Source organism: Phascolarctos cinereus, unplaced genomic scaffold (assembly GCF_003287225.1).
Source record: "Phascolarctos cinereus isolate Bilbo 61053 unplaced genomic scaffold, phaCin_HiC Scaffold_9;HRSCAF=440, whole genome shotgun sequence".
NCBI lineage: Eukaryota > Metazoa > Chordata > Mammalia > Diprotodontia > Phascolarctidae > Phascolarctos > Phascolarctos cinereus.
In genome coordinates this window covers 48,203,902-48,230,496 of record NW_027556402.1, presented here as the reverse complement: position 1 = coordinate 48,230,496, position 26,595 = coordinate 48,203,902, and positions in this window count along the sequence as shown.

Genomic DNA, 26,595 nt, shown 5'->3' with positions numbered 1-26,595 from the left:
CTACCTGCCAGTCTCCATGAGGCTGATTATGATAAAGGATTTTCTTCTTCCTCACTCCCATCCAGTTAGGGATGCACTGGTAAATGTTTAGCAACTGGCTTTCCAGGAAAAAAAAAATTGTACGTATGATATTTCTAAGTTTAATCTGCATTATTAACATTTCCTCCATCATTTTCTTAAGTCTAGACGATCAACATAACAATAAATCATGTCCTGGTTTGGGGTGTTTGCCTATTTCTGAGGCATAAATGCTCATACTGAAAATTTAACCATTGGCACTCCCAGCGTATTCAATTTGGCTCCAACATGACTCTGCCCAATGTCACTTCCCCACCTCCCAACCCTGGTTTGTTTGGTTTTTATTTTTCCTCTTGATCCTTGACTGACCTAATTTCTCATGACTTTATGGGAGTTTCCCATTTAAGTGAATCTGGCTTTTGCGAAGTCTAATGATTATGGAAACACATTAGGACCATGTTTCCTTTGGCTCCCAATGACTTGGATTCCAGATGACTATTTCTGTCTGCCTCCCCATGCTTTTAGCCTAAATTTAAAAAAAAAATCTCAAGTCAAAGGACCTGTGTTCAAATTCTTCCCCTGAGGTTTACTACCTGAGTAACCTTGGGCAAATCACTTCAAATTCCTGGTTCTCAGTCTCTGTGTATAAAGTGAGGGAGCTGGGCTAGATGGCTTCAGAGGTCCTTCCAGCTCTAGATATGTGACCCTAAAACTGACCTTTTCTCTACTCTTCTAATAACTCAGCTGGATCATTCCTTCCTTGATGCCTGTCAGATTTACTTGGCTATAAATCCTTGATGGTTATCCCCTTGGCTACCTCAAAACTAATGGGCTAGTCTGGCAATCACCACTGTTAACCCATCTCTTTACCATTAATACTGGGGAGCCTTGGTCTTCTTCAGAGTTCCTAGAGCATAATACAGTAGCTGTTTAATAAATCTCAATATGTACTCAATGAGGAAATGAGCAATGTGACCAGAAACATTTAGGGGCATTGCAGCCTAGCTTCTATAAGGGGAGGCTGAACAGGTGAGTTCCCCTAATCAACCTGATGAGTTCCCAAAGGTGGTGAACCTTTGATTGGAACTTTTGATTACTTCTCCCTAGAAGGTGTGGCTGTGCCTACTGGCACCTTAGAAAGTTAGGAGGAGACAACTCCTATTTAAGACTCGGTGACTAAGGCTACCCCCAAGATCAATGGAGTACCTAGTCTCTTGAAAGGACGGACTCATCTCCCCTCTGATTGGGGGGCTGCAAGGTGGCACACTAAACTCCTCCTTCCTTGCGCTCATTCCACTCTCCATGTGCTGCTCTGCCTGGGTTACCCCTGTGTTGGGTACCCCCTAGTAATCCCTCCCCCTTCTTGCTTTCCTGTTTCCTTTTTTATGTTGTCTTCCCAAATTGTAAACTCCTTGAGTGCACAGACTGTCTTTCTAGTTTTTGATTATGTCCCCAAAGCTTAGCCCAGTGCCTGGCACATGTTAGACACTTAATAAATGTCTTTTGTTGTTTTGCTTTGTTTTGTTTTTAATTGAAATGAGCTACCCTTTGTGCTGGCTTGTGAAAATAAGCCAACAAACCTTCTCAGGCCCTGTTTAGTTTTCCTCCCTTTCCCTTCCATCTTTTCTTTAGAGAGATCACAAGAACACAGTAGGTGTCAAGATGAAGAATTTTCCCAACATGTAACAGGAGCCATTAATGGATACCTTGGATCAGAAGCATATGGGAGGGTGCAGCTAGGTAGTACAGTGGATAGAGAACTGGCCCTGAAGTCAGGAAGACTTGAGTTCAAATCCAGCCTCAGACCAAGCACTTGACACTTACTAGCTGTGTGACCCTGGGCAAGTCACTTAACCCCAATTGCCTAAAAATAAAAAAATTTTTAAAAAAAGAAGCATATGGGAACTGTGTATATTTACCAAAGTCCACCCAACTTGAGAAGAAAGCTCCTGGTCATTTTTTTTGGGCCTTCTTTTTCTTTTTTCAGCACAGGCAAGAGACTAGAAAGACATGACAGTGGAGTTTTCTGGCCTAAGACAGCAGCAGTTAGGGCAGTGGTGTCATATCATGGAGGAGCACATAGGAGTTATGTATACTCAGCCACTTGGCTTTGAAGGGCAGTTTATGGACAACAATCACTTCTGAACCCCTGTACTCTGCTTAGAGAAAGATTCTAAGCAGAACAATCCCAGAATTTAGCTTGCTAGCCAGAGAAAGGAGATTTCCCAGACTTGGGAGATACTTCAAAAGTAACCCCTAATTTTAGAGTTTGGAGAAGCCAGAGAAAGAGAAATTCCTTAGCAGCATGTCTCTTAAGAGAGATCACTTACATGGTGTCCAAAGCTGAAAAAATCATGATCAAAATCTGATCTATATCTGGCCACTGGACCCAAATGGTTCTGGAGGAAAGAGTGAGGCTGCTGACTTTGCACAGCCCTTCCTCACTTAAATCCAATTCACTTGCAAGTTATGACATCACCTTCCTGATGTCGTGGTCCTCTTTGAAAACAAAGGACAAACCACACAAGTCCTACATCAGCAACTGATGTAGATCTCCTTAACTTTGCTCTCCACTATTATGGTGGTTATTTAAGGCAGCTGAGTGGCACAGTGGATGGAGCAATGGCCGAGAGTCCGGAAGACCTGAGTACCAATCTAGTACTCAGATACTTACTAGCTGTGTAACCCCAGGCAAGGCTCTCTATGCCTCAATGTCCATATCAATGCCAATAACAGCACTTACCTCCCAAGACTGTACTGTACTGATCAAATGAGATAATTTTGTAAAGCACTTAGCACCGATCCTAACACATAGTAGGCGCCATATAAATGTTAGGTATCATCATCATCATCATCATCGTCATCATCATCATTTGGACAGAAAAAGTCTGATGGGATATAGGTTGACTGTGCAGCAGCAATAAAGTGTGTTTGGAAATCCAAATTCTTTGGGCTCTATAATGGGTAGGACCTGTGGGCAGTGGGAGGGAAGAATAAATTGTGTTAATTGTTTACGGACTCCTGTGAATCTTTAGAATTTTACACATTTTATATGGGGTGAAATAAAGGTTCTCCTGAACCTGATATCACTTGTTATTTAATGTGGCAGCTGAGCTATATTTGGCAATTTTCCTAACGTAAACTCTATGTGGGATCATAATACACCAAGCAGATGTTGAAGCACCCTGAATCAGACCTGATCCATGGTTCTGGGGTCCAGCTTTAGGGGATATCCCAGGCTACTGATTACATTTCAAATGAAATGGTGCTATAGGTAAGACTGGAGAGAGCACCAGGCCTGGAGTCAGGAAATCTAGCCTCATGTGATCCTGTTGGAATCATTTAACCCTGTGCCTCAGTTTCCTCAATGTTAAAATGAGCTGGAGAAGGAAATGACAAACCACTCTAGTATCTTTGCCAAAAAAAAGCCCAAATAGGGCCATGAAGAGTCAGATACAACTAAAAACGACTGAACATGAACAGACAACAGGTATAAACCAAATGACAGTAATTGTTTTAGGAGAATTGCTGGTCACCGCAAGACTATAATTCTTGTCAATAAATAGGTTGTTTCCAAGGATTTAGTTTAAATAGCACAAGCATTTGGACTTAGAAGATGTGAGTTTGAATATTATCTTTGCTTTTCCCTGTCACTTTGGGAGAGTAACTTACCTTCTTTCTGTCTCAATTTCATCATCTCTAAAATAAACGGTTAGAGTAGATCATTCCCAAGGTCCCTTCCCAATTTAAATCTATGATCCAATGAAATTGGTGATAACGATGATTTCCTTCACTACCTACCTCAAATGGTTGTTGTGAGGAAAGTGCTTTGTGAACTTAAGAGCACCTTAGACCTTGTGAGTTCTTATTCTCACATAGAACTCAGAGCAGTTCAAAGGCATGATTCCTCAAAGTCTGACTCACTTTGTAACCAAGAAAATGCATTCAGGCCATGCTTATTAATTACTTGAAAGAAAATCCAAAAAATTCATTCAAATTCTTGGTTTCCACTGCACCAACCATCTGGACTCCCAAAAATTTTGAGATAATTGACTGAATTTTTCAGTTTTCAACTGGATATTTGATATCTATTTCTACACTGGAAAACTAAACCATATGATTCATAAGAACTCCAGAGAATACAATGCATTCTGCAGAGCCGCAGTGAACTATGTGCACAAGCTCAAGAAATTGACCTTCATTAGGTCCCATGTGAATGCAAGGAGGTCACAGGTGGCATTCTAGGTCCTTGAGTGTGGCATTTTGAATGAGTCCAAGTTCTACAGAACAAATTCTTTTATTAAAGGGATTTGTTCTGTGAAGTCTGGATTCAGTCAAAGGGCTGCACTTGAGGATCTAGAGGGCCTTGAGGCTGCAGGTTCCCCACCCCTTAGTTAAAAGACAGAGTTTAAGGAACAGTTTATAAATCAGGGTGATTGGAACATGAGGTTTGGAAAGATAGATGGGAACCATATTGTAGACATATTTTTAAATGTCTATGGGACATCCAGACATATGCGTGAGGGTAGCCTAGAAATTTTGGCACAACCTGGGTAAGCTTTCCCATTGACTTTTCACCTGAAAGCATGCTTATCTTTCTACAGGCTTACTCATTCAGGAGATCTACATCAGTTGCTGATGTGGGACTTGTGTGGTTTGTCCTTTGTTTTTGAAGAGGAACATGACACCAGGAAGGTGATGTCATAACTTGCAAGTGAATTGGATTTAAGTGAGGAAGAGCTGTGCAAAGTCACCAGCCTCACTCTTTCCTCCAGAGCCATTTGGGTCCAGTGGCCAGATATAGATCAGGACAACTGGAGATGGCCCAGCTGATGCAGAGTTCAAGAGAGAGATTAAGGCTGGATATAGCTTTGTGGAGTCAATGGCATGGAGATGATACTTGAACCCAAAGGAAAAGATGAGCTCACCCAAGAAAGAGTATAGAGAAAGAAGAGAAAGGAGAGAAGAATATTATCTACATTTCTATATATATATATCTATATACTCTCTGTATAGGGAAGATTATTTCTGGACTCGCACTATTTCAAGGGAAAGGGTACAGTAAAGTGTATTTTTTAACACTTTCCAAAATTCATCAGTTTGCTTTTGTCATAATATGGGATTCAATATGGCCCTTAGCTCTATTCTACTGAGGCACTGTTGCATATTGATAAAGAGTTGAACCTGGAGTCAAGAAGACTTAGGTTCAAATCCTTCAATAGATACTTATTAGTTGTGTGATCTTGGGGATATAATAATATATACTTCATAGGGTTATTGTAAAGATCAAATTGGATGATACATGGGATGTGCCTCACAAACCTTAAATGCTATGTAAATGTTCATTATTATTCTGCTCACCAAGAATTTCCCATTCAGAACCTTAAATCATACTCCTAGCTGTAGTGGTGGATTTAAGTGCAAGATTTTATAGAAATGATAGAAAAAGAATGATTAAAAAAATAGATTATTAGCATTACCTCTCCCCACCCCCTGCCCTGCCCCAGGTGAAGAAGCATGTGAGAAGAGATGGAAAATCTTTCTAGGCAAAGCTATTTCCATATCACAAAAATGTGTCAAGTAATAAAGAGATAAGGTTGATGACTAAAAAGAAAATGTCAATTAAAATAAACTACCAGAAATACCTCATGAGTTAGATCTGCCTCCTTTCATGCCCAATAAGACACTGGTAACACACTAGTTTAGGCACAGGAGGCAAAGAGCTTCCTTCTACCCTCCTACAGACCTAGGACCAAGGGTAGACAAGAAAGACAGTTGCCCAGGTTGGCACAAGGAGAAACACTTTTTAATATGATTAAAAATGCACATATACTTAATGCAAAAATATTCCCTGAGGGACATGCGTATTTATTTAGTGATAAGTCAAATAGCATGCTTTAGAGTTACAGGGCTAAGTGACACACCATCACAGATATGCGACAATGAAAGAAGACAATGGAACTGAGACTGGGGTGGACAAGATAAATCTTTTAAGAAGTATAAACTGTGTTCAGATTTTTATGTTAAGGAGATCAATTATCAAACCCAGATCAGTCTCCAAGTTATTAGATCTATTTCTAGAAGAACTGGAGAATCATTTATTGATAGCCACATTCTGACAGTATTGTCCAAAAATACCCATTGAGGAATAATAAATAGACTCGCTAAAGGTGCCCATCGGCACATAGCAACCATGAAGACAAGCAGTGCTGAGAGCCTCCTAAGAAGCAAGCCTCCAGGCTTTGCTCCACCCAGAGCCATTCTAATTTGTGGCAACTCATTCACTGCTCTCTCTCTCTCTCTCTCTCTCTCTCTCTCTCTCTCTCTCTCTCTCTCTCTCTCTCTCTCTCTCTCTCTCTATCTCTCAATTGTCATTTCATATAAATGTCTCTAATTTCCTACAATACATGTTGGTCTGTACCAACGCCTCTGCCACACCACCAGGATGGTGAGGTAGCAATACTAATAAAACTGATATGTGAAAGATGCAGCATGGTTCAATGAAAACAATGATGAACTGGCAAGTCACAGGCCCTAAGTTCAAATTCCATCTCTCCTCTTTGCTGCCTGTGTAACTTCACACAAATCATTCGACCTTTCTGTGCCTCAGTGTCCTCATCTATAAAATGAGGGGGTTGGACTAGGTCACCACTAAGGTTCCCTCCAACTCTAGATCTAGAATTCTATCCCTAAATAGACATGAAAAAAACTTGGATTATAGCTTGATTTTCCTCCCACTGCTCCAATCCATTTACTATTCTGTTTTCCCCAACTTCTCTTGAAGTCAATCAACCGAGAAGCATTTATAAGCAGCCACTACCAAGCAGACACAGTGTGAGGCACTAGGGATAAAAAAGAGAAGTGAAACAGTCCCTGCCCTCAAGGAGCCTACATTCTAACAGAGGAGGGGGAACATATATATGTAGTAAGTATATACAGAAGACATATATATATATATATATATATATATATATATATATATATATATATTTCAATATGTGTCTATGTATAACTGGGATTTGCATATAGCCAGGTGGCACAGTGAATAGAGTGTCAGGCGTGGAGTCAGAAAAACTCATCTTCCTGAGTTCAAATCTGGCGTCAGTCATTTACTAGCTGTGTGACCCTGGGCAAGTCACTTAATCCTGTTTGCCTCCATTTCCTCATCTATAAAACGAGCTGCAGAAGAAAATGGCAAACCATTAGTATCCTTGCCAAGAAAACCCCAAATGGGATCGCTAAAAGTCAAACAACTGAAAAACAACAACAAATTCACAAAACTCCCTTGCCTGATTCAGGCCAATTGTGTGTTAGCTCAGTACCCGGATATTTTGAGAATAATGAAGCCCCTGGATGCTTCAAGCCATCCACATATGGGTCCTCACTGAAGGGAGCTTTGAGGGTGATTCATTAATTCCTTTGGCCACTAAGCAGGAAGAACTGATGACTTAAAAAGATCACAACCTGCCCTTGGTCCTCTCTCTTCTAGCTGCAAAGCACATGAGCACATAGCAATCCGGAGATGTATGTTTCTAGTTTTGGAGGCAAAGTCTTGAGTTAGAATGGTTAGAGATCCTGGGTTTGTTAGTAGGAGTTGACAGGTGACAGAGAAGTTTTTGTCTCACAGATGACTACCAGCAAGGGTTGTTGTTATTTGTCCTTCATTCTCAAAGAGGACCTTGACATCAGGAAGATGATGCCATGACATGCAAGTGAATTGGATTTAAGTGAGGGAGGGCTGGGCAAAGTCACCAGCCTCACTTTCTCCTCCGGAGCCACCTGGGTCCCGTGGCCAGATATCTATCAGGATGATTGGAGATGGCGCCCACTACCAACCAAAGCCTGAACCCAAGTCCTTGCCTGGCTTGCCAAAAGAAAGGGACGTGGAGTTATAAGGATAGTGCAGAGCCAACGTGAAATGTAATGATGCCTATTGAGTAGTCTTGAAAACTCTTCCAGTTCCAATAATTAAGCCTTAGTCTTCTGGCACAGAAAGAGGAAAAAAAGGTATGCTCAGCTTGTTTTAAGTTTCAGTCAATGTCCATTGGGTATACCAGTAGTTATAAGAACCTGAGTCCTATTTTAAGAGTTTTTATCAATAAAAACTGGTGAGAACCTTTTGTTTGTAGCATGTTTTATGTACATAGCAAATAAATACCTGTCCCATAACTGATTTACATTGTACATTGAGTACCTTTCTTACTCCCCTCTTTTGAATAGACCAAATATGAGCCAAATCTAAGTTTTAAGTAACTTTTATCCAAAGCTCATTATATATGTTATCTCATTTGATCTTCACAACAACCCTGTAAAGTAGGTACTAATATTATTCCCATTTTGCAAAAGAAAAAATTGAGTTTCAGAGACTTGCTCAGGGTCACACAACTAGTGACTGTCTGAGGCAGCATTCAAAATTCCCACACTCTATCCAGCTACCAGACTAGATTAGAGGTACACACAAAATTTAAAGAATTTTTGGGTGGAAGAGATTAGCAGCTTGGGGAATTTATGTAGGAGGTAGTACCTGAGCTAAATCTTGAAGGAAACCAGGGAGTGGATTCCAGGCTTGGGGAATAATCAATATAAAAGTGAGGTGATAGAAGATGAAGCCTCACGTGCTTATATCAACAAGTAGGTCAGTAGATATGAACCATAGAGTACAGGGAAGAGAGTAATGTGAAAAATGACTATGAGGAAAGAAAGAGCCAGGTTGGGAAGAGTTTTAAATACCAAACAAAAGAGTTTTTATTTAATCTTAGAGGTGACCTTTCCAACAACAATAGCAAATATATGTGCACACACACACATGTATATGTATATATATATATATGTATACACACACACACACACACACACACACACATATATATATATATATATATATATATATATATATATATATATACATTATTTATTAATAATTTCCCAAGCCCTGGTTCTGGGAGATGAACACTGAATGTAAAACACTCCAGGGACAGGAAATAGGGCCAGTATAGTTTAGGTGAATATAGAGTAAAAAATTATCAACTTGGATAAATCAAGTTCAGAGTTCTCAAAAAATTCCAAAAGCAATAATGCTAATAGTGTCTGGAAGAAAATAGTAAATAATGAATCCTTGGGGGGGGGGATGTTGACTGTCTTTTTGCACACCTAACTTCCAATTATGTAGCCATAATACACAGCAGCAAACCACCTGAGGGCTTTAGTGGCTATGATCAATTCCTCTGGTTCTGTAGAAACCAGCAAACACCCTTGAGATGTACAGAAAGTGCCTCTGTGGCTAGCCCCAAGGACCCCCCACCTGCAGGCTAGCCCTGTGTGATGGGGAGAGATTAGGCAAGGGGGCCAGAAACACTACTCACATCTGCAGGGCAGAAGTGAGTAGATTATCTTTTTATGTATGTAAACACATATATTGTCATACCTCCAGCTAGATAGATGATAGGTTGATAAATGATAGAGATTATTATAGATAAATAGAATAGATGATAAAGTAGATGATAGGGTAGACAGAACAGATGATAGACAGAAAGATAGAATAAATGATAGAGATAGTATGTTTATACACAGAAAGGAACTGGTCCTTCAATTTCAGTGCTATAGGGAATTCCCAGCGAGAAGACTGTCTAACAGTACAGATCAACACCTGCTCTGCATCTGAGTCTTAGATTTAGGGCTGGAGAGGACCTTCGAAGCCAACAGGCTCAGCCTCCTCATTCTACTGAGAAATTAAGTAATTTGTGGCTGGATTTGAACTCGGGTATTCCTGACTCTCTGTTGAACAACAGATGGTCTAGCTGCCTGAAGGTGTAGAAGTTAGCAGTCAGAAAGACTAGGAAAAAGCCTCCTATAGAAAGTGAGCTTTGGGCTGAGACTTGAGGGAAGCCAGGGACAGTAAGAAGTGGAAGGGAAAGAGCAGAGCATTCCAGGCATGGGTAGAGTCCAGAGATGGAACTGCAAATAACCACGTCATTAATTCACAGAGTGCTTGGGTGGAGGGGATTAAGGTGTAAGAGGACTAGAAAGATAGGATAGGAAGGGGCCAGGTTATAAAGAGCGTCCAGTGACAAACAGTATTTTCTATTTGGTTCTGGAAGTAATTGGGAGCCACCGGAGTTCTAATAGGGAGCTTAGCATGCTCAGTCCTACTCTTTGAATAGCAAACAAAAGACTTTTTAAATTTTTTAATGAACCATTGATCAGGATGAGAAATTTCACTTTCAAAGGTGTGACTGGGGGAGGGAAATGGGATTGTTAAGAATTTTTATTAGGTGCATTGAAACTCTCCAATTCATCTAGGAGATGGCAAGAAAGTAAAAACAAATAAACCTCAGCCAGCTCTGACTAGGTCCCCACCCTTTCCCTAGGAAAACAATAGAGTGTTAAACCCTCAAAGCCTCCCAGCTCAGTTGTTAAGGTAATTGTGTTTACTTTTTTCCAAACAAAGTAATTTGAATCAGAAAAGTAAATGTGTTCTGTCTTCAGGTCCTTTGATGTAATCTCCCTAGCCTTGCTCTTAAGTGTAAAACAGGCCCACAGCAACCCTGATCTGAGGCCTGAGGCTCCCAAGCTCTATGTGCATCACGATAGCTACCCAGCTCTTCTTGAGCTAATTGATAGGCGCCAAATGAAAACCACTACTAAAACTGTCTTAAATAAATATATATACATATATATACGTATATATATTTTAAAAATTAAGCAAGTGGAGATCCTTTCCCCTCCATATTGGAAGACGGAAAAACAGAATAAAATTTTTTATTTGTTTGTATAAAGATCTAATGAATTTGTTCTTAAAATTCAGAAAATTGATATAGGCTTAACATACACATTCATATTAAACTTATTTTCACATTAAGATGGGGAGAAAATCTGGAACTCAAAATGTTATGGAAGTGATTGTTGAAAACTAAACTAAATAAATAAATTTATTAAAAAAAACATGAAACAAGGGGAGCTTATGAATAAAATTCTTTACGTGTTTTCGTGAAAAAAAAAATTCAAAAATTTTAGTGGCGGCAGCAGGATACAGTGGATTCAGGGAAGCCAATGGAACCAGTCATGTAGGTACACATTCCTACTTCCTGGGTGACCTTGAGTAAGCCACCCTGGGCCTCAGTTTCCTCATTTGTGAAAAGAGAGGCTAGGTGACTGGACCTCTAAGTCCCTTCCAGTTCAAGATCTGTCATTGGAAAGGTGATTTATTCTGTTGCCTGAAAACAAATTCCAATGAAAAAGAAAGATGCATTTTGAGACCTTTAGAAGCAACCCCATTCCCTTGTAAGCAGGTTAGACTATTTCCTTCTAGAAACACAGCATCAGAGCAAAAGGGGTTTTAGTTTCTATTCTTTATTTTGATTTTTTTAATGTTTATTTTAGCTTCTATTTTTTATTTTTAGCAAAAGAAAAATCTCAAGCTAGCTAGATGTTCATTCTTTCTAGGCAGGCACTTTGCAGACAAACAGGAATGGCCAACCTAGCAATGATTTGGCAAAGTAGATGACCCATATGAACTGTTGAAAGTCAACGTGCTCACTCTGGGCCCACTCCAATCACACTGCTCATAGCCACCTAGGTATTGCTCATCCTGAGTCTAGGTGACCTCTTCTTCTGTTATTACCATAGGGTCGGCTTTGGCCACCCTTCATACTGCAACTCCTTTTCATTCTTGACTGTAACAATACATTTTCAAGAATAAAAGTAATAAAGGAAAAGAGGAAAATTAAAAACAATTCTGCCAATCTGTGTGTGTGTGTGTGTGTGTGTGTGTGTGTGTTTATTTAGGTGCATTTGCTGTTGTTCAGCCATGTCCAACTTTTCGTGACCCCACACCAATACTGTCCCTGGTGTTTTCTTGGCAAAAAATGCTGGAGTGGTTTGCCATTTCCTTCTCCAGTGGATTAAGGCAAACAGAAGTTAAGTGACTTGCCCAGGGTCACAGGGCTTGTAAGTGCCTGAGGCTGGATTTGAACTCAGGTCTTTCCTGACTCCAGGCCACTAAGTCACCTAACTACTTATTAAGTACATGGTAACTCTCCAATTCATCTCCGAGATGACAAGAAAGCCGTATTATACATATATATATATACACACACATGTGTTTACACACACAAACATATATGGACATATCATGCGTACATGTGTGTACACATATATGCATGTACACATTTATGTTATCTTTCTCCCTCTCTATTTTTATCTATTTATATTTATTTCTGTGTATGTCTCTATCTCTTTGTCTCACTGTCTCTTTGTCCCTTTCTGTCCCTTTACCCTCCTTTCAGAAAACCATTCCTTCTCCCCATTATTTTATATACTTTCAATAAAAATATCCCTCAGACTTCATAAAAAACTAAAAACAGGAACAGAAGAATGGGCCATCTCTTCTCTTTACAAATATACCACAGGAAATCATCATAAGAAAGGGAGCTTGACTGTTGGCCCTTCAAGAGAACCTAATGCAAATTACTTACATCGCTCGCTCTCTCTCTCTCTCTTTTTTTTTTTTGGTGAGGTAACTGGGGTTAAGTGACTTGCCCAGAGCCACACAGCTAGTGAGTGTTATGTGTCTGAGGCCGATTTGAACTCAGGTCCTCCTGACTCCAGGGCTGGTGCTCTCTCCACTGTACCACCTGGCTGTTCCCAGCAAATTACTTATTTGCAAACATATTCCTCCCCTCCCCAGCATATTTTAAAACAAAAATGATGCTTCTAAAAGCAATAAATATCCACTGTGACCCTAGTCAAATGGATAGACTAACAATCCTACCCAAATCCTTATCTCAGCAAGTACCATCTCTACTACAATATATTCACTGTGAAAAGTGAATCTCTGTGCCGACATATTCAGGTTTGTTTCCAAAGGAGCAATACAGCATATAAAATCACAATGCTGAGTACTTTAGCAGTTCCTATTTTTTTCAAGTATTTTCATTCCTCCTATATTCTTACTGGAGGGGAGAGCAGGCTGATTGATTGGCCTTCCATAGCATTTAAGACTATGGAGAGAAAGAAAAGCTAAGATAGCCTCAGGATTAGTATCTGTACTTCTCTCCAATTCCATGACCCTCAAAGAATAGAACCAGGCAAAAGCAGATAAGCCCAGAGCCCAGAGTCTATGTACAGAGGCAGGAGTGACTTTGCTTCCTATTTGCTCCCCTCCCTAAGGCTTCATGAAGATGCCCAGGACATTTTTTTTATTTTATTTTTTAAAATTTTTTATTTTTTTATTTTGATTTATTAATGATCACTTCCATATGCTTTTGAGTTTGAAATTTTTCTCCCCCTTCGTCCCCACAACCCTCCCCAAGACGGCGCACAATCTCATGTAGGCTATTCATTTACATTCCTATTAAACATATTTTCACATGAGTGAAGTTGTAAGTAAAAATTAAAACCAATAGGAGGAACCATTCAAAAGAGGAAATAAAACTCAACAGAAGAGAAAAACGAATGATAGCGATTCAACTTCCATAGTTCTTTTTGTGGATGTGGATAGCATTTTCCGTCACGAGGCCTCTGGGGATGTCTTAGATCCTTGTATTGCTGAGAAGGGTTAAGTTTATCAATATTAGTCATTGCACAATGTGGCTGTTATTGAGTACAACATTCTCTTGGTTCTGCTCATTTCACTCAGCATCAGACCATACAAGTCTTTCCAGGGTTTTCTGAAGTCAACCTGATCATCATTTCTTATAGCACAATAGTATTCCATGATGCCCAGGACATTCTAATGAACGTTTACAGTGACCTTCTTCCTATACCTGAAGGAAGTAAAAATCAGAGTGTATAGAGGAAACCAGGTGGCACAGTGGATAGGACATTGGGCCTGGAGTCAGGAAGAACTGATTCAAATCTGGCCCCAAACACTTACTAGCTGTGTGACTGTGGACAAGTCACTTGACCTTAGTTTTCTCAACTGTAAAATAGGGATAGTAATAGCCACCTATCTCATAAGGTTGTTGTGAGGATCAAATGAGATAATATTTGTTTCTTACTCTTTTTGATCAGCTCCACCCCTAAAGTGGCTATGTGACTTTGGACAAATAACTTAATCCCTTGGGTTTCATTTTCCTCATCTGCAAAATGAGGGAGCTGGACAGAATCAGGGATGTTGTAGACGCTTTTGGCAGTCTGGTGAAGTCTTTCTCAGAATAATGTTTTTAAATGTATATAATACAATATAGAGGATTACAAAGGAAACCAATTACATTGAAATACAGTTATCAAAATATTCAAACAGACAAGTTCATAGGCATCCTCCAGTTAAGAAGGCCTAGCCTACTTGATCTAGAAAATATCTTTCGACTCTGAAGATCTATATTGCACTTTAAATAAGGACAGATAAGTAGACAAAGCTCTTGCTGGGTAGACTTAGTCTCAAGGAACATAGGAAGGAAACAAGCATTTTCGTTTTTTTGTTTTGCTAGGCAATGAGGTTAAATGACTTGCCCAGGGTCACACAGCTAGTAAGTATCAAGGCTGGATTTGAACTCAGGTCCTCTAGGGCCAGTGCTCTATCCGCTGTGCCACCTAGCTGCCCCAAAAGCTCATTGTGGTTTTTTGTTTTGTTTTGTTTTGTTTTGGCAAGGCAGTTGGGGTTAAGTGATTTGCCCAGGGTCACACAGCTAGTAAGCGTCAAGTGTCTGAGGCCAGATTTGAACTCAGGTCCTTCTGACTCCAGAACTGGTGCTCTATCCACTGAGCCATCTAGCTGTCTCTGAAACCAGCATTTGTTAAGTGCCAAGGAACATGTGTGAAGAGACGCAAACATAGGAGACATGGGCACAGCTAGGTGGGATGGTGGATAGACTAGCCCTGAGTTCAAATCTGACCTAAGACACTATCTGTATGACCTTGGATAAGTCACTCAACTTCAGTCTGCCTCAGTTTCCTCAACTATAAAATGAGGATAATAATAGCTCCTCCCTCCCAGGGTTGTTGTGAGGATCATCTAGCGAGATACTATTTGTAAAGTACTTAACACAGTGCTTGGAACATTTCAGGTGCTCAATAAAGCTTGTTTGCTTCTTTTATGGCTAGAGAAATTCATACCTTTGACAGTGAAGGGCTGCTAATATCCTCTGGAGATGTCATGCCACTGATCTCTGCTGGGCATCACCTGTCCACCTACTGCTTGTACTGCTTCTGCTGGTCTATTGGCCAATGGTTGCTGCTATAAGCATTGCTCCATATTACGAATGTATTAGTTTTATCTCTGTAGGGCCACATGCTAGCCATCTAACCCTATTTTGCTTGGACCTGAAGACTAGAAAGCCCTTGTACAAGCTGGTTAATATCTCTTTAGTCATAAACATAAGCTATAAGCTATGAAAATAAGGGACTGCCAAACAAGAGTCAGACAGAGTAGCTTGGGTTAAGGCTGTTTATTCTTTGAACTCTTTTTGTGTGGAAATGGCCATTGTCCCAGACTTATTTGATAGTTGGAAATTCTCAAGGTCCTCTGGCTTGGCAAACAAATGAATCTAAACTAAAGCAAAAGCAAAATCAAGGAGGCAAGGCTATTGTTCTCTATCTTCCTGGCCTGCACTTGTGCCTTTATTACGTATATCTTTCATAGGAGAAGATGGAGGGTGGAAGTAAAAACTCCAACTTTGATGCTATATTTTTTTCTAGCAGAAAAACCTTCACTGAGAACCTGGGCTGATTCCTAGTAACTCCTTTCTAAGAGCTCACAAACCATTTATTTAATAATGTGCTTAAAAATTTTGCCTGGGTTTTCCATCAACGTCATCATTCTGAACTCTGCAGAATGAAACACTTCCTCCTTTTGAAAAGTGGCATGACATTTGCTCATGTCCAGTCCTTGGTCACTTCTGCAGGTCCCTACAAAATTCTTCAAATATTACCCATAACACTTTGACCTTGCTGCCACCAATTTTGTGGTTCTTTCGCTTCTCATTACCACCAATTTGAGGTGAAAACCAAGAAAAGTGGATGAGCTAGCACCACTCCAATTTGCATTGTAGGTATTTAATTGCCTCTCTGATTAAAGAAAAAAGTGTTAAGACCCATCAATGAATACTTGTTGAAGACATACATCTAGCGCTATGGGAAATATAAAAGTAATTCTCAAGGAGCTTAAAATTTAACTGGAGAAACAAAACTTGGTAGTGATTAGTAAACAAAGAAAAGGTAAAGTATGTGGTACCAATTACAGAAACAATAAGATTTCAGATAAAGAAGAAAGCTATACAGCAATAGTCTACAGAACACATGATTTACAATTAAGAGGGCAAGATTCATATCCTGGCTTTATCATTTCCCGGAGTTTTAGGTGGAAAGATATAAAATACTGATAATGATATGCACTAGCTACATAACCCTAGGCAAGTCATTTAACCTTTCTCAGCCTCAGTTGCCTCATTGGTAAAATAGGAATAATAATACCAGCTACCTCCCAGGGATTATTATGAAGATCAAATGAGATTATATTTTTAAGTCCTTTATAGTAATCAGTGTTCTTTATCATTATCATCATTATTTGCACTACCTATCTACCTCAGAATTGTAAGAAAATCACTTTACAAATATGAAAGAACTAAATAGATGTTAATTATTTTTAGAGTATTACAAGTTTTCAAAGCATTTCTATGTGCAATATTTCATTTAATTCTCAAAATAATCCTGGAAGTATGGTAGTACTGAGTAGTAGGGAGGAAACTGAAGCTATTGAAGTTGAATGACTTATCCAAGGTTACATGACTAAGTGCAGAGATGGAGTTAGTTGGGCCTTGAAAGCTAAAGATTCAGGGGCATTCTTTCCACCACTCCCTGCATTGGAGGAATAGGAGGAGGAAGAGTTAGCATTTGTGTAGTACTTTAAGATTTGCAAATGCTTTATAAATGATATCTCCTTTGATAATCACAATAATCCTGGGAGGTAGGTGCTATTATTATCCCTATTTTACATTTGAGGAAACAGGTTAAGTGATTTGCCCAAGGTTGCAGAGCTAACTGAGGTTGCATTTGAACTCAGATCTTCTTGACTTCAAGTTCATCATTGTATCCAATGCACCACCTAACTGCAGTAATCAGAAAAGGCTTCATGGAGGAGATAATGTTTAATCTGGGTCCAGAAAACTGGAGATGGTTTGTTTAGGCTAAGCAGAGAGGATATTTCATTGAGCAGAAATAGTCTAAACAAAGACACAGGGCAGGACTGAGCATGAACTACATGAGACAGTGCAAAGACTAGCCTGAGTAATGTAGAAAGTACGTGTTGGGGGGAAATAACCTTGAAAATCAGACATAGGAATTTGGATTTGATATGAGTGTCAGGAAGAAATAGAAAATGGTGTTTTCAAAGGATAAATCTTATAGTGATATACAGGATGGATTGACTGGAGGCAGAGAGAATAGTTAGCAGGCTGCTGCAATAAACCAAGTGTGAAGTGCTGAGGGTGGAATTAAAGTGGTGAGAGTGGGGAAATGAATGAACTTTTTCACCCAGACAAATGGAAAGCACTGATGGTAATAGAATAATTGGGAGAGGGAGCTGTCCTGGCAAGGGAGATGAGAAATTCTGTTTTGGACATGTTGCATTAGAGCTAAATAACAGAACATCCAAATATAAATGACTTATAGTAAATTGAAAATATGAAACCAGAAAATAAGGAAGAATTCAAGGTAAGAAATATAGATTTGGTATTCTCTAAAAGAAACTGTATAGAGGCGATAGGTTAACCCACAAGAGTGGACCAAGTGTGTGAGAAAGAAAACAGCAGAGAGACAGAACCATTTAAGATGCCCTCAGTAAGGGGAGCTGGTCATCCTTCATTTTCAAAGAGGACCAAAATGGCATCACCATGTGGGAGTCAAGGTGCAGTGTGTCCTACTGTGGCTGATCAGACCAATACAAGCTCAGAAGGCTCTGCCACAGAGATATGTATATGTATACATATGTGTACATATTTGTATGTGTGTGTATATCTATATATATGCTTATACCCATACATACATAGATGTGTGCACACACTCATATATATATGTGTGTGTGTGTGTGTGTGTGTGTGTGTGTGTACATACACAATTGGTTGCCGGCCTTCATTCTCAAAGAGGACCAAAATGACATCACTACGTTGGAGTCAAGGTACAATGTGTCCACCTGTGGCTGATCAGACCAATACAAGTTCAGGAGGCACTACTACAGGTTGGGCACAAATAACCTGTGTGAACATTTGGATTGGAGACGTCTCTAAATTTGCACACCCCACTGTTTCTTTTGAACTACTGTAATTCTGTTTTGTTCATAGAGCACAGTGCCTTCTTTGATGTGGGCATGCCATACTGGGCTGGCCTGTGTCAGTGTTTCCCATGTCTCACAATTGATTCCAAGGTTTTTCAGAGAGACCTTGAGAATGTCCTTGTGTGGCTTCTTCTGACCACCATGTGAGTATTTGCCTTGTGTGAGTTCTCCGTAAAATAGTCTTTTAGGCAAGTATACATTTGGCATTCAAACAATGTGACCAACCCATCAGAGTTGCACTCTCTGCAGTAGAGTTTGAATGCTTGGCAGTTCAGATTGAGAGAGGACCTCAGGGTACAGTGCCTTATCTTTCCAGGTGATCTTCAGAATCTTCCTAAGACAATTCAAATGAAAGTGATTCAGTTTCCTGGCATGGTGCTTGTAGACTGTCTAGGTTTCACAGGCATATAACAATGACGTCAGCAGAACAGCTCTGTAAACCTTCAGTTTGGTAGTCAGTCTAGTACCTCTTCTCTCCCACACTTTCCTTTGGAGCCTCCCAAACACTGAGCTAGCTATGGCAATGCAAACATCAAAGTCATCATCTACGTGTACATCCTTGAAAAGTTAACTGCCAAGCTAAGTGAAATTATCCACAGCATTCAAAATTTCTCCATTGCTGTAACTGATGGTTCCAAGTATGGATGGTGTGGTGCTGGCTGGTAGAGAACCTGTGTTTTCTTGGTGTTGACTGTTAGGTGTCAGCACAAGCAACAGAGAATTGATCCATACTTTGCTGTATCGCATCTTGTATTGGGGCTGTATTGAATGCACAATCATCTGCAAACAAAAAATCATACACAAACTCTCCCTCCACTTTAGTACTGGCTTGTAGCCTTTTCAAGTGTAATAATTTACCATCAGTGTGGTAGTTGACTTTGATGTTGTTTTCTTCCTCTTTGAAGATGTCTGACAACATTGCTCAAAATATCATGCTAAAAAGCATGGAAGTGAGCACACAGCCTTGCTTCACTCCATTGGTGATTGGGAAAACACAAGAACATCCAGTATCCAGGCAAGCATACCATCATGAAATTAATGTATAATACTATTGAACTTCTCTGGGCAACCAAATTTTGACATAATTTTCCACAAGCCCTCACAACTAACAGTATCAAAGGACTTGGTCGGATCAACAAATACTGTATACAGACTTCTGCTCTGCTCCTGGCATTTCTCCAGGAGTTGTTGGGCAGCAAACACCATATTGACTGTTCCTCAGCCCTTTCTGAAGCCACACTGGCTCTCAGGTAGATGATCATCTTCCAGGTGAAGAATCACCCTATTAAGTAGGACTCTGGCAAGAATCTTGCCAGCAATTACTAAGAGAGAGACCTTCTCCCCTTCCCTCACCCCACCCTACCCATGATCACCATAGGACAATCTATTTCCTTTACCTTTACCTTTCTTGAGATGGACAATGGAGGCATTCTTGAACTCCTGAGGGATAACCTCCTCTTGCCATATAACCTGGAATTTTTCAATCAGCTTTTGATTGTGCAGTGGACACCCTGCCTCGTAAGTCTCAGCTGGAACAGTATCAGCGCCAGCTGCTTTGCCATACAGGATGAGCCTAATGACATTCAAAACCTCTTCTTCAGTTGAAAATTTATGTAGAGTGGAATTGACTTCAGCCTGAGATATGCAATGGATGGCTTCAGTGTGGATTGATGATGGTCTCTTGAGAACACTATGGAGTGTTCAGCCCATCTCTCCAGGGTCATTTCCTTATCACTAATCAATGTGACTCCATCAGCACTGAGTAATTGAGATGCACCATAGGTCTTTGGCCCACAAATAGCCTTCAGGGCATCATAAAAGCACTTTGGATTGATACTACCAATGTAAAACTGCCCTCTTACTTAGCCAAGAATACTGCATATTGATAAACTTTGCTTGCATATATTTTTGATGAAGTTAAATACTGCCTTCTTAGAGATGGAAGAACTATTCTGCTGGTAAACTCTGGAGTTCTCATTTTTCATTTAGCAGTTTCTGAATTTCCCCATCACTTTTGTCCAACCAATCTTGATGTTCACAAGTGTTCTGACCCAAATGAGTGAATGCAGTGCTGTATGCCAAATCTCTGAAAGCTGCCCATTCCTTTTCTGCTCCACTGTTGCCAACCATGTGTTGGCTTAGCTTTCCCTCCAAGCTAGCAGTGAACTCTTCCCTGCCACTTCTGTTGAGTGAGAATATTTAGGTGGAAGAGGATAAGTCTATGATCAGTCCAGCATTCTGTGTCACACATCCTCTCACATCCTCTCTATCTATTCTCTTTACAATGACATAGTCTATTAAATGCCTGTGTTTGCTGTGAGGGTTCATCCACCAAGTTTTATTACATTTAGGTAAATGAAAGATAGTATTAGTGATGAGAAGGTCATGAGATGCACAACTCTTCAGTAGTAAGTGACCACAGATAGTGTTGTTTCTGACTCTATTCTTCTCAAGGACTCCCTGCCGTGTCTGGTAGTCTGTGGCTATTCTAGCATTAAAGTAATGCAGAATTATAATCTTGTCCTCTTCTGGCACATTGATGATGAGCCTTTCCAGGTCTTCATAAATTTTTTTAACACCATCAGGGCTTGTCATAGTGGGAGCACAGGCACTGATGATGATGGCATGGCACTTTCCTGCAAGTGGCAAATGGATTGTCATGAGCCTGTAATTCACTTCTTTTGGTTGGCACATAAGCTTGTTGACTAGATTAATTTTGATTGCAAAGCCTACACCAGCTTCATGGTGCTCCCCTCCACTGTGGCCACTCCAGAAAAACACGTACCCTGCTCTGACTTCAGTAAGCTGGCCTTCATTTGCTAGCCTTGTTTCACTCAGGGCTGTTATTTGGAAGTAGCCCTACTATTTGGAGTTCTCTTGCAAGGAAAGTTGTTCATCTTTCAGGTCTACTAGATTTCATGTTGTCCATAAGTGTGCACACAATCCATTTTGTGTGTGTGTGTGTGTGTGTGTGTGTGTGTGTGTTTCAAGCATGGAATGGGATCCCTACCTGCTGCGGTAAATAGTCCAGGGCTGGGTAAACAGATAATTTTTAGGCTATTCTAGCCCCTTCCTCACAGCAGGAGGTAAGCAGCACAATCCTTCAAAAAAGCTACTCAGACACCCAGGGGGCTGCCAAATCCCACTGCTGCTTCCAGTGAGATGATGACCCTGTGGTCTGGGCTGCCTGTGCGCAGAGTTGTGACTACAACTTCTAATATATCCACACCTGCTGCTTCCTCACTTGCCTGTCACCACAGGACTTAGAGATGGGTAAAAATGATAAAACAGTATGGGTGATGTCTTTTGATTTGTGCATAAATTGGATGTAAGTGAGACTGAGTTGTGCCAAATCATCGAACTGTTTCTCTCTTCCAGAGTCATCGGAGACCAGTAGCAGCACACAGTCAAGATGACTGGTGATGACTTGGGATGCAGTGGATGACCTTGGCATCTTTGCTACCTAACCAGGTTTTAAGTGCTCCACAGCACCTGTGCCAAGCCACCTTCATGGCTGTTGGAACAAATTGTTCTCATCTGCCCATTCTGCTGGGGGAAAAATCTTCACATGCTTAGGGTAGACACCCCCCTAACTCACTGAAGGGTTTGAGACCACTTGGCTACTCTCAACCTGGTTTAGCCTGTCTGCCCAAATGGTTTACCAGGGTGTGGCTGATACACATGCTATAACTTCTTAGAGCCACAGGTGAGAGTTGGATGAATCAGTTGGACACTAAAGCTAGAAAACAACTCAGCACCCCTCATACCAGAGGTATTAATCTTCTTTGAATACACCCTACACCCCAAGTTAGGGGAGTAGGAAGTAGTAGGAAGTAGAGATTGAAGGCAAAAGGAAACAAGGATGACAAAGGATGGGATGGATCAACACTGTTATGGAAGGGGCAGCTAGGTAGTGCAGTCCTGGAGTCAGGAGGAGCTGAGTTCAAATCAGACCTCAGACACATAACACTTACTAGCTGTGTGACCCTGGGCAACTCACTTAACCCTACTGCCTAGCAAAACAAACAAACAAACAAAAACAATGTTATGGAAGCAATGAATATGAGCTTGGACAGACTTTGGGAGATAGTAGAAGATACAAGGACCTCAAGTTCAATGGTCTATAGAGTTATGAAGAGTCAGACAAGACTGAACAACTAAACAATAATAGAGGAATAGAAGAAGAAATGAGACTCCTCAAAAGAGGAAATAAATGATCAAGGAGGTACTTGAAGAATCAGTCAAGATCGCTGAAGGACAAGAAAGTTTCAAGGAGGACTCATGGCCAACAAGAAAAAGAAGTCAAATAGGGGAAGGGTGAGAAGTGGTCACTGGACCTGTTAAGAATGATCTCCTTCAATGGTAGTTTTTAAGAGAGCAGTAAGATTGTGGGAGTCAAAGCCAGCTCATAAAAGTTTTGCCAGATCACTGGGTTTAATACCTTGTCTTCCTCTGCAGGACAGCTCCCTCTTTCTAGACTCACAGTACGTTTAACTATTACTTCAGTTTTTGAGCAGCCAATCTACCCATTAATCTACCCATGATTAATTCAACTGAGCATGAAAAAAAGGAATGAGTAGATAATAAGGAATCCTAGAAATGAGGGGGAAGAGTCAAGTGAGATTTTCTAAAATGAGAACTCTTTCACTAAAACCATCCATCATGAAGCTAAATATAAGGATATTCATGCTTTCTAAAAAATTAAAGGGAAATTCCTACCAATGTCTGGGGATAAGGTATATATATGTATAACATATGTTATTTTTTCCTCATTCTAATTATACTTTTGAGCTGCTTTTTGATCAATAAATAACTTACCTTGTTCATATTCCTTTCCATGCTTCACGTATGTCCTTGGTGAAGCCTCCCTTTGAAACCAAAAGAGCCTCCAAACAACAGAGAGAAGATATGTAGTCAGCAGAAGGAGACTAATATGTGGCACAGAGCTCCTTGATGCATGCTTGCTCCCAGTGTCCTTGTACATGTCAAGAAATACAAACTTGGTAAAGGACCCAGGACTGAAAGAATGATGGAAGGGACACTTTTCATGAAACCTGAGAACACTTGCATGAACTGAGGCAGAATCAAGTGAGCAGAATCAGAAGAACAGTTTACACAGTAGCATCAGCATTGTAAAGGTCAATATCTTGGAAAGACTTTAGAACTCTGATCAATGCAATGACTGACTATGGTCCCAGAAGAGGTACTACCTACCTCATGACAAAGAGATAACAGATTCAGGGTGCAGAATGAGACATATTTTTGGTACAGGGCCAATGTAGGAGATTTGTTTTGCTTGACTCTGCATATTTGTTCAGATTTGGGTTTTTTGTTTTATTTTGTTTTGTTTTGTTTTAATGGTGGAAAGGTAGGGGAAGTAGAAAGGAGAGAAAATACCTTTTTTTAAAAAATTTTTTTGATGTATTTTAAATGAAGTCCTGTAATATTATGTTTAATCCACAACTTTCCCTGTCTTCATAGTTTCTAATACTTTGTTCCCTTTTGTTTTATTTGAGTCTTTCCTGATGTTAAAACTACTCTGGCATGATGAAAATCTAGAAGAGAGGGTCTGGGGAACAGAAAAGGTAAAGTAGCTGAAAATACTGTTGTGAAATATGCCTTTCCCCTTCCCCAAACAACAATCACCATGTAGTCTTCAACCCACATGGCACATAATTGTTCTAAAAATGTTGTCTTGGAACTGAATCAGTCTGGAAGTCAAAAGATCCAGATTCTAGCTTGGATTTTATCACTAATTAATTCTGTCACCTTGGCCACTCTTAGTCTTGCCTCCACTTCCAGTTAAGGAGGAGAAGGGATTAAATCATTTCAAAAGTGCTTTCTAGCTTTTACAAATGTTTTTGGTTTCTGGTTTTGCTCTGTTTTGTTTTTACAATTCTATCGTTTTAAGATCACAGGGGGAACAGTTGTCTGAATTGTTCTAAAGATCATTAGTCTGTCTGATACCATTTTTAACATTTAAAGGGATACTGACACTTTCAAGTAATGAATCATTGGCCACTGAGTCCCAATAGAGGTTGCATCTGCAATAAGGCCAGTCAAAGGCTAAATTGTGAGGCTGGATTCATTCATTGAGCACCTACTATGTCCACGATGCTTTGTTAAGATAATTTTCAGTCCTTTTCTGCCTCAGCTTTCATGGATCCTCTGTCACCTTCTGGTGCCCCCCCTCCTTCAAAAGCACCCTTCTCTCTAGGCTATTCCTTGCCTAAAACATAAGCATTTTTTCTTCAGTCCACCTGATCGGTCATCTCATTTCTAGTCTTTCTCCCCTCTCCAATATACCCTACATGCTACTTCCAGATTAATCCTCCTTATGCACAGATCTTATTGTATTATCCCCACTTACACAGCACAAAGTTCAAACTCCTGACAAGGACATTGGAGAGCCTATGGGATTTGACGCTAAGCTACCTTTCCAGTTATCCCCCAGCGTTACTCTTTTCCACTAGTCACCATTTCCTAAACGTGCCCACGTTTCAATGTTTTATTTATGACTTGACTCACCACTCCCTCCTCCTGTAGTACCTTCTCCCTATCAAATCTGCCTGCAAAGTTTCTATCAGTCCTTCAAGGTATAGTCAAGCACAGCCTCCTCCCTGATTCTTCATTGAGTAGACTCTCTTACAAATTCTTTCTTATATTGTGGTTATTTGTGAACACTCCCTGCCTCCCCACCCCCAAGCTCTTCTAAGATAGGAACCGTGTCCTGTTAATTTTTATATCCCCCACCTAGGACATAGCATGAGTTTAATAAGCATTTGCTGAATGTATGAAGACTACAAGGTGAATAATCAGGACCTAAATTGTCAAATTGACTATCTTTAAATGTAGTATCAATATAATGTTTTATTGGAAGAATGTAGGAGAGTCAACCTAATTCACTGGTATGTATGGCTCACTAATTCACTCTAATTATTGATAAATAGTGTAATGGAAATTTACCTACCCTTCCCCAATTTTTTTGCCCTCATGGATGGTTTGTTTGTTTGTTTTTAAATTAAATCTGGTTTCATGTTTTTTGTCAGACCTTAGATGCAGTCCTCAGCTCCCTGTATAAATTAGTATCATTGTTTGTAAGCATTCTTTATTGGATTGTAAATTCCTCTTTGATCTTATGAGAGAAGAGTAAACTATGAGGCAAATTGCCCAGCTCCTGATTAACAAGAGAGGACTGTTTATATTTAAAGGGTCCTAGTTTTAGGCCCAAAACACTGGCATTGTTGTTTCCTTTTTTTTAAATAATTTTTTGAAAGAAATAGAAAGAAACATTCCCCTGAAATAGAGTTCCTTCCATGAAATGATTCTTCCACAGTGCTGGAAACCCTAAGATGACAGTGCTGTGTTAGGATGTGAGAACCAGAAAATGTAATTGACTTGAAGCATTAAGTGAAACTGAACAGTTTTTTTTAATGATCCACAGTGAGTGAAATGCTCACAGAAAATAAATAGTATAAATGGTGGAAAGTCATTTGATTTTCAACTTTTTCTTTTCAATTTCAGTAATCCAAGGCATAGGTAGCAAGTAACAATGACAGGGATTTTCTTTTCAAGATTACCTTTTGTTGGAATATATAGTAAAATAAATCACAAGAGCTTCCCACCCCTGCATTAGGAAAGGAAAAGAGGAAAAAAACAACAACCACCACCCAGTCTAGTTCGCATAGACTAGAAAAGAAGGTTAGGCAACAAAGATAGAAATTTCAACTGCTCAGTAAAATTCCATCCCATAGTATGCTTCTCAAATTATGAACCCACTTTTAACATTGCCCCCTTTCCACTCCCAATCTTCCTCTCTCCTTAGAAATGAATCTTGTTTTTTTTTCATTTAGATTTCACTTATTTCTAACCAATATAATTTATCCTGGTGGTTACCTTCGCCATTTTGAGTACAAATCGTTCTCCCTATACTTAATTCCTTTCATTTTCAAGGGTTGAGCTCTGAAATTTTCATTGCTCACCAGTGGAAACATTTTATTAAATGATTTCACACACCATATGCTATAGTGACCATGTGAAAATGAAGATGAATCAAAGATTCTATATGGCAGAAATGGTCACTCAGGACCACTTGGCTTTTCATTCTGGGGCTAGGACCTTCATGTTGTTCTGACATAGTTCTTGGTATTTCTATCATGCATATTAAGTACTTTTGGACTGTGTCAGTAGTATAGAAGACTTAATGATGAAGCTCTGATACTAAAATAAAATGTCTCCTGAATTAAAGTATACCATGGTCTGTTCCCAAACACAATTTTGTGTAATTCTGACATGTTTGTTGACTAAAC